The sequence below is a fragment of the Cherax quadricarinatus genome, chromosome 36 (assembly GCF_038502225.1).
Source record: "Cherax quadricarinatus isolate ZL_2023a chromosome 36, ASM3850222v1, whole genome shotgun sequence".
Classification (NCBI taxonomy): Eukaryota; Metazoa; Arthropoda; class Malacostraca; order Decapoda; family Parastacidae; genus Cherax; species Cherax quadricarinatus.
In genome coordinates this window covers 3637884-3652166 of record NC_091327.1, presented here as the reverse complement: position 1 = coordinate 3652166, position 14283 = coordinate 3637884, and the positions used below count along the sequence as shown (strand labels likewise).

The 14283-nt window shown below is 40.8% G+C and overlaps 1 pseudogene; it reads left to right on the top strand.

Annotated features, from left to right (window-relative positions):
- The first annotated feature begins 8795 nt into the window (after positions 1-8795).
- On the top strand, positions 8796-13950 carry LOC128691263 (EH domain-containing protein 3 pseudogene; annotated as a pseudogene).
- The last annotated feature ends 333 nt before the right edge of the window (positions 13951-14283 follow it).

Genomic DNA, 14283 nt, shown 5'->3' with positions numbered 1-14283 from the left:
CGAGGACTGTCTAACTTATTTCCATTGGGGTCCTTAATCTTGTCCCCCAGGATGCAACCCACACCAGTCGACTAACACCCAGGTACCTATTTGCTGCTAGGTGAACAGGACAACAGGTGTAAGGAAACGTGTCGAAATGTTTCCACCCGCCGGGAATCGAACCCGGGCCCTCCATGTGTGAAGCGGGAGCTTTAGCCACCAGGCCACCGGGCCACACATAAGTTAAGCTATCATACATAGTATAAATTACCTAGGATAACCAAAAAAATCCAGACAAAGTGCTATACAGTGGATCTGTGCTCCAGTGCCCTAAATTAATAATAATATTAATAATCATTATTATTATTATTACAATAATACATTGTACTAATATTAATAATAATATTATTATTAAACTATAATATAATAGTAGTGTCCACTCATTACTTACCTAAAAATATCTGTAGTCTTAATGTAGAGTGAGAGGTGAGTAAAGAAGATTAAATGAATAAATGAGAGAGAGAATGAGAATGTAGAATATTCACGAGTTATGTAAACAAACGTTGTTGTTGTTACCAGCCCGGACACGAATGGTTCCTGTTCGCTCAAAGTTTATTCTCTATAAGGATTACAATGCTGAGTTTACAGAATTTGGTTATTGTGTGGTTTACATGTAGTAAAATACTAATTACAGAGGGGGCCACTAGAACACCTAGCATGGCTAGGTATTTCGGGCAGACTTCGATTAATTCTTAACTTTAAAATATTACAAATTATGAGGTAAGTTGGTATTATGGCTAAGTGACTAAATACTAGTTTGCGAGTTAGCAATGTGAATGCTTTTGTTTTGGCACAGTACATAGTTTCAGTATTGGAGTATCACAGGCCAACTTATGACTAGTTAGGATTCATTATTTTAAGATTGAGATTAATATTTCTGTTTATGGTCAAATGGGTGAGTGAGTGTGTGAACCACCAGGCGGTATTCGTGTAATTAGTTGACGGGGTGTATCAGGGAGATATGATGTTTTCTTATGGTAGTTTTGAAGGTGATGAATGTGTCTGCAGTTCTAGAGTTTTCAGGTAGGGTGTTCCAGATTTTAGGGCCTTTGAGATACATTAAATTTTTGTAAAGGTTTAGTCAGACACGGGGAATGTCATAGAGATGTTTGTGTCTGGTGTTATGCCTGTGGGTTCTGTCACAACTATCAAGAAAGCATTTTAGGTCAAGGTTAATATTGGAATTTAAGGTCCTGTAGATGTAGATTGCACAGTAGTAAGTGTGGATGTACTGAACAGGGAGTAAGTTTAGATCTATAAAGAGTGGGGGGGGGGCGTGTTGCCAGGGATGGGATTTAGTGATTATTCTTACTGCAGCTTTTTGTTGGGTTATTATTGGCTTTAGGTGTGTTGCTGCAGTTGATCCCCAAGCACAAATAGCATAGGTGAGGTATGGATAAATAAGTAAGTGGTATAGTGTGAGAAGGGCATTTTGCGGCACATAGTATCGTATCTTGGAGAGGACCCCAACCGTTTTGGATACTTTTTTGGTTATGTATTGGATATGGGTGCTGAAATTCAGGTTGTTGTCGAGGTATAGGCCTAGGAGTTTGCCCTCATTATGTCTGGCAATTAGAGTGTTGTCGATCTTAATATTAATTTGCGCAACTCCTGCTCTGCTACCAAACATAATACAGTGGACCCCCGGTTTACGATATTATTTCATTCCAGAAGTATGTTCAGGTGCCAGTACTGACCGAATTTGTTCCCATAAGGAATATTGTGAACTAGGTTAGTCCATTGCAGACCCCCAACCATACACATACAAACGCACTTACATAATTGGTCGCATTGGGAGCTGATCGTAAACCGGGAGTCCACTGTATAGTAGGTTTTGTCAGTGTTAAGCGTAAGTTTATTGGCTGTCATCCAAGTCGATATTTTGATCAGCTCCTCGTTAACAATGGTGTTGAGGGTGGCAAGATTAGGGTGAGAGATGACATAAGTCAGCAAAGAGAATGGGGTTCAGGTTTTGGAATACGTTTGGAAGATCATTGATGTATATGAGGAAGAGCAGGGGACCAAGGGCACTTCCCTGCGGAACTCCAGTATCAAGTGGCCGTGTTATTGATGCTGTGTCTTTAATGGTGACATACTGATGCCTATTAGTAACATAAGATTTGAAATATGCAAGCGCATGACCTCTTATACCATAATGGTCAAGTTTGTGGAGTAGGATGCCATGGTCTACTGTGTCAAAAGCTTTTCTTAGGTCAATAAAAATTCCTAGTGGATATTCCTTATTTTCCAATGCTGTGTCAATCAGGTCTAGCATTTTTATAATTGCATCATTAGTGCTTTTATTTTTCCTGAATCCAAATTGGCAGGGGTTGAGTAAGTTTTGTGCTGTTATAAATGAATATAGTCTCCTGTGTACAAGTTTCTCAAAGATTTTGGATAGCAATGGTAAGTTCCCACCTTTATGTATTGGTGTAACCCTTGCTGTCTTGAGTAGTTTCGGGAAGGTGCTAGTTTCTAGTGACTTGTTAAAAAGTAATGAAATAGCATGCGAAAGGACATGGGCCGCTCGCTTGTACAATAATGGTGGGACATGAGACAGATTCCCCGAGTTATTTTTAAGTGACTTTATAATCTCGGTGACTTCCGTGGGCTCAGTTGGTACAAGATAGAAGGAATTTGGGAAATTCCCATCTAGGTAGCCCCTGGCATGGGCATTGGTACGTGGGATTTTATTGGCGAGATTAGATCCTATGGTTGAGAAGAAGTCGTTTATCTTGTTATCTGTGTCAGTGGGATGCAGTGGCATTTCATTAGGTTTAGTTAGGACAATATTCTTGTTTTTTTTTAGTTTGTGGGTCCCTATAATCTGAGTGTGTGTTTTCCAGGTGTTTTTTATATCTCCTCTTGTGTTGGTGAATCTGCCGACCAGAAAAACATCTCATATTTGTTAATTTATATGTTATGTAGCATGTTTATTATATAATTTTGAAAAAAAATCAGATGGATTAAGCAAAATGTCTATATTAACGTTCTATACACATTTAATGCGTCTCAGTGATTATTATTGTGTTATTAATATGGCATCTTCAAGACCAAGTACACTCTTAATGAGTGGCTCTGAGACAGACAAGCAGACAGAAAGACAGACACACACAGGTAGACACACACACAGACACACACAGGTAGACAGAAACACACAAAGACACACAGGTAGACATAAAGACAGACACACAGGTAGACAGAAAGACACAGAGATACAGACAGATACAGGCAGACAGGTAGACAGGTTTATGTGCAACAGTGAAAACAAATAGAGAGTTCGAGAGTAAGAGCCTTTCTTGCCACAATTTCCAGTGCAAGATTCAGACTACATCTTAGGGGCCATGGTGAAATTTACTGTCCAGTTAGTACAGTTAATACAGTATGATGCTGCTGATAGGGCAGGGTTACTCAAACTGATGCTGCCTGCATGACGCATTGCCACTGCGAGTATTGTCAAATATTGTACAGCAGTGTGCATCGGCCGGCCCAGCCCAGCTGCCAGATGCACGGTTGTAAGTCGAGTGGACGTATGTCGAGCAGGACGTAAGTTGGATGGTAGGTGTATATAGGGTAAGATGTCAAGTTAAAGCTAAATGCTGTACTGATGTAGGCCCTGTGCTCAAGGGCAGGAGAGTCATTGAAGCTAATAAATATAAGCAACCTGGACCAGGAGAGAGTTCCAGGCAAGGACTTAATTTGCCCGAAATGCTCAGCATAACAAGGGTCTTTTTATGTAGTAGTATTTATCACTACGTGGCCCGGGCTCCAGCCACCACTACCACCACCATCATGTTCTCCTGGATGAACAAAGATGGACATAAGAACATAAGAATGGAGGAACACTGCAGAAGGCCTACTGGCCCATACAAGGCAGGTCCTTATCAAAACGACCTCTACCCAAGAATTAACTCCTGTACCCAATGATACCAATCAAACCCAGCCCCTCCCACTCATATATTTGTCCAATCTCTTCTTAAAGCTACCCAAGGTCCTAGCCTCTATCACCCCACTGGGAAGATTGTTCCACGCATCCACAACTCTGTTAGAAAACCAGTACTTGCCTATGTCCTTTCTAAATCTAAATTCATCCAACTTAAATCCATTATTTCTGGTTCTTACCTGGTTCGGCACCTTCAATACCTTATTAATATCTCCTTTGTTTATGCCCGTCATCCACTTATACACCTCAATGATATCTCCTCTCATTCTACGTCTCTCCAGAGAGTGAAGATTTAAGGCTTTAAGTCTATCTTCATACGGGAGATTCCTTACACAGTAAATCATTTTAGTCATTCTTCTCTGTATGTTCTCCAATGAGTCTATATCCATCCTGTAGTAAGGAGACCAAAACTGAGCAGCATAATCTAATTGAGGCCTCACCAGTGATGTATAGAGCTGTTACTTATTTATTTATTTTTTTTTTTCAACAAGTCGGCCGTCTCCCACCGAGGCAGGGTGACCCAAAAAAGAAAGAAAATCCCCAAAAAGAAAATACTTTCATTATCATTCAACACTTTCACCACACTTGCACATTATCACTGTTTTTGCAGAGGTGCTCAGAATACAACAGTCTAGAAGCATACACATATAAAGATACACAACATATCCCTCCAAACTGCCAATATCCCAAACCCCTCCTTTAAAGTGCAGGCATTGTACTTCCCATTTCCAGGACTCAAGTCCGACTATATGAAAATAACCGGTTTCCCTGAATCCCTTCACTAAATATTACCCTGCTCACACTCCAACAGATCGTCAGGTCCCAAGTACCATTCGTCTCCACTCACTCCTATCTAACACGCTCACGCACGCTTGCTGGAAGTCCAAGCCCCTTACCCACAAAACCTCCTTTACCCCCTCTCTCCAACCCTTTCGAGGACGACCCCTACCCCGCCTTCCTTCCCCTATAGATTTATATGCTTTCCATGTCATTCTACTTTGATCCATTCTCTCTAAATGACCAAACCACCTCAACAACCCCTCTTCTGCCCTCTGACTAATACTTTTATTAACTCCACACCTTCTCCTAATTTCCACACTCTGAATTTTCTGCATAATATTTACACCACACATTGCCCTTAAACAGGACATCTCCACTGCCTCCAACCGTCTCCTCGCTGCTGCATTTACCACCCAAGCTTCACACCCATATAAGAGTGTTGGTACTACTATACTTTCATACATTCCCTTCTTTGCCTCCATAGATAACGTTTTTTGACTCCACATATACCTCAACGCACCACTCACCTTTTTTCCCTCATCAATTCTATGATTAACCTCATCCTTCATAAATCCATCCGCCGACACGTCAACTCCCAAGTATCTGAAAACATTCACTTCTTCCATACTCCTCCTCCCCAATTTGATATCCAATTTTTCTTTATCTAAATCATTTGACACCCTCATCACCTTACTCTTTTCTATGTTCACTTTCAACTTTCTACCTTTACACACATTCCCAAACTCATCCACTAACCTTTGCAATTTTTCTTTAGAATCTCCCATAAGCACAGTATCATCAGCAAAAAGTAACTGTGTCAATTCCCATTTTGAATTTGATACCCCATAATTTAATCCCACCCCTCTCCCAAACACCCTAGCATTTACTTCCTTTACAACCCCATCTATAAATATATTAAACAACCATGGTGACATTACACATCCCTGTCTAAGACCTACTTTTACCGGGAAGTAGTCTCCCTCTCTTCTACACACCCTAACCTGAGCCTCACTATCCTCATAAAAACTCTTTACAGCATTTAATAACTTACCACCTATTCCATATACTTGCAACATCTGCCACATTGCTCCTCTATCCACTCTATCATATGCCTTTTCTAAATCCATAAATGCAATAAAAACTTCCCTATCTTTATCTAAATACTGTTCACATATATGCTTCAATGTAAACACCTGATCTACACATCCCCTACCCACTCTAAAACCTCCTTGCTCATCCGCAATCCTACATTCTGTCTTACCTCTAATTCTTTCAATTATAACCCTACCGTACACTTTTCCTGGTATACTCAGTAAGCTTATTCCTCTATAATTTTTAGTCTCTTTTGTCCCCTTTCCCTTTATATAAAGGGACTATACATGCTCTCTGCCAATCCCTAGGTACCTTCCCCTCTTTCATACATTTATTAAACAAAAGTACCAACCACTCCAACACTATATCCCCCCCTGCTTTTAACATTTCTGTCATGATCCCATCAGTTCCAGCTGCTTTACCCCCTTTCATTTTACGTAATGCCTCACGTACCTCACCCACACTTACATTCTGCTCTTCTTCACTCCTAAAAGATGGTATACCTCCCTGACCAGTGCATGAAATTACTGCCTCTGTTTCTTCCTTAACATTTAAAAGTTCCTCAAAATATTCTCGCCATCTACCCAATACCTCCATCTCCCCATCTACTAACTCCCCTACTCTGTTTTTAACTGACAAATCCATATTTTCCCTAGGCTTTCTTAACTTGTTTAGCTCACTCCAAAATTTTTTCTTATTTTCATTAAAATTTCTTGACAGTGCCTCTCCCACTCTATCATCTGCTCTCCTTTTGCACTCTCTCACCACTCTCTTTACCTTTCTTTTACTCTCCATATACTCTGCTCTTCTTATAACACTTCTGCTTTGTAAAAACCTCTCATAAGCTACCTTTTTCTCTTTTATCACACCCTTTACTTCATCATTCCACCAATCACTCCTCTTTCCTCCTGCCCCCACCCTCCTATACCCACAAACTTCTGCCCCACATTCTAATACTGCATTTTTAAAACTATTCCAACCCTCTTCAACCCCCCCACTACTCATCTTTGCACTAGCCCACCTTTCTGCCAATAGTCGCTTATATCTCACCCGAACTTCCTCCTCCCTTAGTTTATACACTTTCACCTCCCTCTTACTTGTTGTTGCCACCTTCCTCTTTTCCCATCTACCTCTTACTCTAACTGTAGCTACAACTAAATAATGATCCGATATATCAGTTGCCCCTCTATAAACATGTACATCCTGGAGCCTACCCATCAACCTTTTATCCACCAATACATAATCTAATAAACTACTTTCATTACGTGCTACATCATACCTTGTATATTTATTTATCCTCTTTTTCATAAAATATGTATTACTTATTACCAAATTTCTTTCTACACATAGCTCAATTAAAGGCTCCCCATTTACATTTACCCCTGGCACCCCAAATTTACCTACTACTCCTTCCATAACATTTTTACCCACTTTAGCATTGAAATCCCCAACCACCATTACTCTCACACTTGATTCAAAACTCCCCACGCATTCACTCAACATTTCCCAAAATCTCTCTCTCTCCTCTACACTTCTCTCTTCTCCAGGTGCATACACGCTTATTATAACCCACTTTTCACATCCAATCTTTATTTTACTCCACATAATCCTTGAATTAATACATTTATAGTCCCTCTTTTCCTGCCATAGCTTATCCTTCAACATTATTGCTACTCCTTCTTTAGCTCTAACTCTATTTGAAACCCCTGACCTAATCCCATTTATTCCTCTCCACCGAAACTCTCCCACCCCCTTCAGCTTTGTTTCACTTAAAGCCAGGACATCCAGCTTCTTCTCATACATAACATCCACAATCATCTCTTTCTTATCTGCACAACATCCACGCACATTCAGACTTCCCACTTTGACAATTTTCTTCTTCTTATTCTTTTTAGTAATCTTTACAGGAAAAGGGGTTACTAGCCCATTGTTCCCGGCATTTTAGTTGACTTTTACAACACGCATGGCTTACGGAGGAAAGATTCTTATTCCACTTCCCCATGGATATAAAAGGAAAATTAATAAGACCAAGAACTATTAAGATAAAATCAAAGAAAACTCAGATGAGTGTGTATAAATAAATGTGTACATGTATTTGTAGTGTGACCTAAGTGTAAGTAGAAGTAGCAAGACATGCCTGTAATCTTGCATATTTATGAGACAGACAAAAGACATCAGCAATCCTACCATCATGTAAAACAATCACAGGCTTCGTTTTACACTCACTTGGCAGGATGGTAGTACCTCCCTGGGTGGTTGCTGTCTACCAACCTACTACCTTATACTTATACTTGTGATAAATCCAAGTAATCTGTTTGCCTTGTTGCATACACTTAGGCACTGCTACCTTGGCTTTAGATTTCTGCTTACCATGACTCCCAAGTCCTTTTCACACTCTGTATGATGAAGCTCTACTTCACCTAGTTTATAGCTTCGAGGGTTAATTTTCATTACCAAGGACCAGTACCTTAAACTTATCCACATTGAACTTCATCTGCCACTTTTCAGACCAAGACATTAATTAGTCTAAATCCTCCTGCAGTTCATTGCTATCCTCCTCAGAATGAATCATACGGCCTATCTTTGTATCATCTGCAAACTTGCTCATGTCACTCGTAATCCCTTCTTCAAAGTCATTAATGTAAATTATGAACAAGAGAGGGCTCAAAACTGATCCTTGTGGAACGCCACTAGTAACTAAGCCCCATTCTGATTTGAACCCATTAATGGAAACTCTCTGCTTTCTATTGGTAAGCCATGCCTCTATCCATGCTAGAACTTTACCTCCTGTACCATGAGCTGCCGCTTTTCTTAAGAGTCTCCTGTGAGGTACTCTATTGAAGACTTTACTAAAATCCAAATAAATAATATCATATTCTTTATCACTGTCTACTGCCTCAAATGTTTTATTGAAGAATGTCAGTAAGCTTGTCAGGCAGAAATGACCTCTCGTAAACCAATGCTGAGACTCATTTATCAAGTTATGCTCTTCAAGGTGACTTCTAATAATGTCAGCTATAATTTATTCTAGTAATTTGCCAACTGTAGATGTCAGGCTTATTGGACGGTAATTTGAAGGAGTGGACTTATCCCCTGATTTGAATATAGGAACCACATTGGCCATCTTCCACAACTCTGACACAGCACCAGTAAGGATGGATGCATTGAACACACACTCGTTAATGGCTGACTAAGTTCCATCTTGCATTCCTTAAGTACCCTGGAAAATAACTCGTTGGGCCCCGGGGACTTATTTTGCTTCAGTTTGTCTATCTGTTTGATAACAATGTTCCTCGTGACAGTAATGTTAGTCAATTTGAATTCGTCAGGCACTGAATAATTGTTAATTTCTGAAATCTCATTTATGTCTTCCTGTGTAAAAACTGACAAAAAATAGTCATTAAATATGGAACACATTTCCAGTTCGTTATCCGTCAGCTGTCCATGCCCAATTTTCAGAGGTCCTACTTTTTCCTTAACTTTCGTCCTATACACTTGAAAGAACCCCTTTGAATTGGTCTTTGATTCATTAGCAACTCTAATTTCATAGTCACGTTTAGCCTTTCTAATCCCCTTTTTTACTTCTCTTTTAAGCTGAACATATTGGTCAGTAAGGTTAACCTCTCCCCTTCTGATGTGCCTATATATTCCCCTTTTCTCCCCTAATAAATGCTTTAGCCTCCTCTTAACCCATTTGGGATCGTTATTATCAGATCTAATTTCTCTCTGGGGAATGTATATACTCTGAGCACGGTGTACATTATTAAGAAAAGAATCATAAATGGAGATCCCTTCGTAATCATAAGTATGATCATCGTCAATAGAATCATTAGCTAGATAACCCCAATCAAGATTTGACAGGTGTTCCCCAAGTCCATTATAATCGGCAGAACGAAAATCAGGGATTTTTACTGTATTATCATTATTCCTGTATTCCCAGTTAATGCTAAAAGTGATGGATTTGTGATCACTTGCACCAAGCTCTTCAGTGATCTCCAGATTATTTACGAGTGTTTCCTTATTTGACAAGACTAGGTCAAGCAAATTATTACCCTGGTAGGCTCTGTTACACACTGCTTCAGAAAACAGTCTTGAACTGTTTCCATAAAGTCGCTGGACTCCAGATTACCGGTCAAAGAATTCCAGTCTATTTGACTAAAGTTAAACTCCCCTACAATCACTATGTTATTGTGTCTAGAAGCCCTAACAATTTCGTCCCAAAGAAGTCTCCCTCTATCGTGATCCAAGCCTGGAGGTCGGTATATTACACCTAGAATTAGCTTTTCTTGACCTACAAACTCTACCCAAACAGATTCTGTTGCTGTTCCATCTATTTTTATACCTGTTTTTATGCAACAGTTAATATTTTCTCGAACATATAATGCAACTCCTCCCTCCTTCCCACAATGGAACAACTTAAACCCTTGAATATTACACTCAGCAATCATATCCCGACTCTTTAAATCATACCACGTTTCAGTTAATGCAATGACATCAAAGTTCCCAGCACATGCTATCAAATGTAGTTCATTAATCTTATTTCTTGCACTTTGACTGTTAGCATACAATACTACCATTATATGTTTTTTCTTCTGCACATTTTTCCTATGCATCTTTGTTTTTACACAATTTCTGAAATTATCATTACCTAGAGTTACTCCATGACAGTTACTATTAAGATTCTTAATATCAGAGCATAAGTCAATATATCCATACTCATTTTTTATCATTTCTAAACCCATACCTCTAACTAATCCTAGTTTAAAGTCCTAACAACCCCCCTCAACTGAGCTAGCAAGAAAACCCACACCTGCCCTGGATAAGTGAACCCCATCCCTGGCATACATTTCATTTCGGCCATAGAAGTTGTCCCAGTTGTCAATGAATGGTACTGCATTATTCTTAGTGTTTATCCAGCCAGCAATTAATACCAATTGCTCTGGACAACCATTCATTTCCAACACTTCTTCTTGGCAAAATGCCACATATAATAGGGTGCCCCCCCTTCTTCCTAATTATGTCTATTGCTGTCTTGAACCTTCTAAATAAGTCCTCACTTCTGCACTTGCCTACATCATTGCCTCCAGCACTGAGGCAGATAATAGGATTGATCCCATTACCGTTCATGATGTTGTCAAGCCAGCTAACAATGTCCTCCATCCCAGCCCCAGGAAAGCAAACTCTGTCTCCTACTCCTGTCCTTCAAGCAGAAAGCCCTATCCATATATCTAACCTGGCTATCCCCAACAACAACAATATTCTTACCTTCCTTGGTGTCGTTTGTCGTGGCGTTCCCAGTAGTCAACTCACATTCGTTGGGTAGTACCGAGAATGCATTGGATGTTTCCACAACAGTTTCCACAACAGTCTCTTTCTTCTTCGTCTTCTCTACCTTTCCATTCGTCTTCTTGATAGTCAACTTCGTCTCATGCTGTCCACCCTCTGGATGTCTACGACGCTGTGTTGGACGGTCTGAGGAAGGTGTACAAGACCAAAGTGTTACCGCTGGAGTCCAACTATCACTTCCACGACTTCCACTCCCCCGCCCTTGATGATCCAGACTTTGATGCCAAGCCCATAATCCTGCTGGTGAGGCAGTATTCCACTGGTAAGACCACTTTCATCCGCTACCTATTGGAGAGAGACTTCCCCGGCATCAGGATAGGTCCAGAGCCCACCACAGATGGCTTCATCACTGTCATGTATGGTGACACTGATGGTCCCATCCTTGGTAACGCCTTGGTTGTGGACCCCAAGAAGCCCTTTAGACCTCTCTCCAAGTTTGGAAATGCTTTCCTCAATCGGTTCCAGTGTTCACAAGTGAACTCCACAGTATTGAAGGGGCTGTCTCTCGTTGACACTCCCGGCATCCTTTCTGGTGAGAAGCAAAGAGTTGATAGAGGTTATGAGTTCACTGGGGTCCTAGAGTGGTTTGCTGAGCATGTGGACAGAATTATTCAGCTCTTTGACGTGCACAAACTTGACATTAGTGATGAGTTTAGGTTCTCAGTTGAAACTCTCAAAGGTCATGACGATAAAATCTGCCTTGTATTTAACAAGGCTGATATGGTTGATCATCAACAACTGATGAGAGTATATGGTGCCTTAATGTGGTCTCTAGGGAAAGTACTTGCTACTCCAGAAGTGGCATGAGTGTATATTGGATCATTTTGGGATCAGCCACTTCGCTGTGATGTTAACGGAAGTTTGTTGCAAGCTGAAAAGAAAGATTCTTTCTCTGACTTACAATCATTGCCCCATAATACAGCACTTAGGAAGCTAAATGATCTCGTCAAACATGTCCGGCTAGCCAAGGTTCATGCGTACATCATCTCAGAGCTGAAGAAAGAAATGCCTTCCATGTTTGGCCGAGAAAATAAAAAGAAGGAGCTAATCAAGAACTTAAGTGCAATCTATGATAAGCTTCAACGAGAACACCAGATCTCTCCTGGAGACTTCCCCGAAATTAAAAGAATGCAGGAACAGTTGCAACATCATGATTTCACCAAATTTAATGTCATGAAGCCACGACTATTGGAAGCCGTAGACAGAATGCTAGCAGAAGACATTGCTCGTTTGATGGCCATGATCCCTGTAGAAGAGGCTGCTTCCAACAAGGAAAATACTGTCATACATGGTGGTGCCTTTGATGGTGTGATGAATTATAGTACTGTGGTTTCAAGAGAGGTGAAGGTGCTGATGCATGAGCAGGGGACCCTCGTTGGATAGTGGCCAAAGATCATTATAAGTATGATCAACTCTTCGACAACCTCAACCCTGTTGATGGCAAGATAACTGGTTCAGCGGCTAAACACGAAATGCTGAAGTCTAAGTTGCCCAATTCTGTACTGGGTAAGGTATGGGAAATGTCTGATATTGATAAAGATGGCATGTTGGATGCAGATGAATTTGCACTAGCCATGCTTCTCATCAATATTAAATTGGATGGTAATGATTTGCCCAACTATCTTCCTGAACACCTTGTGCCTCCTAGCAAGAGAGGTTTCCAAGCCTAATGAGTTAATGATTCGCTTCTTAATGACAGTGTTGAGATTTCATTTGTTGAGTTTACCTGGAGTTTTCCTGGAGAGAGTTCCGGGGGTCAACGCCCCCGCGGCCCGGTCTGTGACCAGGCCTCCTGGTGGATCAGAGCCTGATCAACCAGGCTGTTGCTGCTGGCTGCACGCAAACCAACGTACGAGCCACAGCCCGGCTGATCAGGAACTGACTTTAGGTGCTTGTCCAGTGCCAGCTTGAAGACTGCCAGGGGTCTGTTGGTAATCCCCCTTATGTGTGCTGGGAGGCAGTTGAACAGTCTCGGGCCCCTGACACTTATTGTATGGTCTCTTAACGTGCTAGTGACACCCCTGCTTTTCATTGGGGGGATGGTGCATCGTCTGCCAAGTCTTTTGCTTTCGTAGTGAGTGATTTTCATGTGCAAGTTCGGTACTAGTCCCTCTAGGATTTTCCAGGTGTATATAATTATGAATCTCTCCCTCGTACGTTCCAGGGAATACAGGTTTAGGAACCTCAAGCGCTCCCAGTAATTGAGGTGTTCTATCTCCGTTATGCGCGAGTGAGGCTGGTGCGACTACGAATGTCAGATTTTTTTTTTTACATTTTTATTAAAACAAACACAATATTCCTAGGTAGTAGGTTGGTAAACAGCAACCGCCCAGGGAGGTACTACTGTCCTGCCAAGTGAGTGTACAATGAAAACCTGTAATTGTTTTACATGATGGTAGGATTGCTGGTGTCTTTTGTCTGTCTCATAAACATGCAAGATTTCAGGTATGTCTTGCTACTTCTACTTGCACCTAGGTCACACTACACATACATGTACAAGCATATGTATACACACTCCTCTGGGTATTCTTCTATTTTCTTTCTAGTTCTTGTTTATTTTCTCTTATCTCCATGGGGAAGTGGAACAGAATTCTTCCTCTGTAAGCCATGCGTTTTGTAAGAGGCAACTAAAATGCCGGGAGCAAGGGGCTAGTAACCCCTTCTCCCATATAAATTACTAAATTTAAAAGAGAAACTTTCATTTTTCTTTTTGGACCACCCTGCCTTGGTGGGATACGGCCGGTGTGTTGAAAGAAATACAATATTCCTAGGTAGTAGGTTGGTAAACAGCAACCGCCCAGGGAGGTACTACCGTCCTGCCACGTGAGTGTACAATGAAAACCTGTAATTGTTTTACATGATGGTAGGATTGCTGGTGTCTTTTGTCTGTCTCATAAACATGCAAGATTTCAGGTATGTCTTGATACTTCTACTTGCACTTAGGTCACACTACACATACATGTACAGTGGAACCTCAAAAATCGAACTTAATCCGTTCCAGGAGCTAGTTCTAAATTCGAAAAGTGGAATTCGAAGCAATATTTCCCATAAGAAATAATGGAAATACAATTAATTCGTTCTAG